Genomic DNA, 1,703 nt, shown 5'->3' on the forward strand with positions numbered 1-1,703 from the left:
AGAAGAAATAAGATTGTACATCATGGAAAGAAATATGGAGAAAAATAACAGAGCACAACAATTTTTTTTTAGTTTGTCTCCTCCCTTCATTGTTTCTTTTGAAATTTCAATTATTTATGTAATTTATTTTCTCATTGCAATTTTTTTTAAATAAGGGGAAAAGAAGAAACAAATAGAACTTTTAAAATAAGTAATGTTACTCATAACCTCACACAAATTTAAGTATCATTATTCATTCTTTTTTTTTTTCCTAAAATAAAGTTTCTTACTTTTCTTCCTTATCTGATTTCCTGTATACAATAATTCATAGAAATCTCAGCTGTCATGAATTGTTTATGTCATTTTCTTTTAGATATGGATATATGATATTATAATGGCTATTATTTAAACGTTTCTTATGAATTTAAGAGTATGGTACGCGTACTTCTTATTATCATTTTCTTATTGACTACATTATTGGTAAATATGGGAAAGTTTTTTATTTGAACTTTTGATAAATAATTTAANAATAAGTATTAATATCATAATTATTATCAAATAAATATTATTGAAAGAATTTTAAATATTTTTGAAATACCAATATTTTAATAATTTTAACCGTTGATATATATATATTAAAATTAATGGTTAAAATTACTGAAAATTCGATATTTCAGGAACACTTGAAAATTTTCTAATATTATTACCCCATACGTTTTTCAAAGCGAACCAATTCGTTGCATGGCTGTATGTAATTGTAATGGTTGTCTTAACTCATAACCAAGTTGTTACGTACATGTTTGGTAGCACGTCATTTTCTATATTAAATAATTAATGTTAAAGCATCTAATTGAAGGAAATGAAAATGTAAGTTCTGAGAAAAACAAAAGAAATTGAAATTGTAACGTTCCATCAATCCATCATGAGTTCTTCACTTAGAAGACGCAATGTTCACGTGAGAATCTGCATCTTCACCTGAATTCCATGCTAAATACTATATAGTTAGTAGGTACCTCATAAGTTCTAAATTTCTAATTGTAGCAATATAACACTTTTCTTAATGAGATTGATTAAGCCTTGTTTACTATTAAATGAAGAACTATAACTATTAATCAAGGTGCAATTACTATTTGGTCATCACCAAACGTTATAGTAAAATTTGAACAACTAAATATTTTTCTTGCTGGATTAAAGAAGGGTAATTCACACAAAAAAAATTAAATGTGGATCAATATTACATTAATGTCCTAAAATAAAATGGCTTACATACATGTCCAATTTTATCTTTATAATGAAATTCGATTTATATTTTTTTGCAATGTAATCGAATCAATTTAATTCAATTTACACTATGTTATGTTGGAAGCACATGATAAATCGAATCTATTAGCTTCGATTTAGTACTGATACATATTATTGATATTTTCTTGTTTTGAAGTTAATTGATTAACTTTAAAACATAAATGTGAATAAAGAAATATTTCAATTTAGATTCAAATAAAATATCAAAACAAATACGAATAAAAATCTAACTTTTGTGTTTTAGTTCAAATTCTAGAAAATCTACATTTTTACAAATTTATGAATTTAAAACTGAACAATAAACGATTTTTAAAAATTCATTAAAAATCGTCCTTTGACTCATTAACATCTAAGGAATCATGATCAGAATTTTTGATGTTGAAAAAATTGATATAAAATATAGTCCTCCAAAATAGTATAGG

This window comes from Arachis ipaensis, chromosome B02 (assembly GCF_000816755.2).
Source record: "Arachis ipaensis cultivar K30076 chromosome B02, Araip1.1, whole genome shotgun sequence".
Classification (NCBI taxonomy): Eukaryota; Viridiplantae; Streptophyta; class Magnoliopsida; order Fabales; family Fabaceae; genus Arachis; species Arachis ipaensis.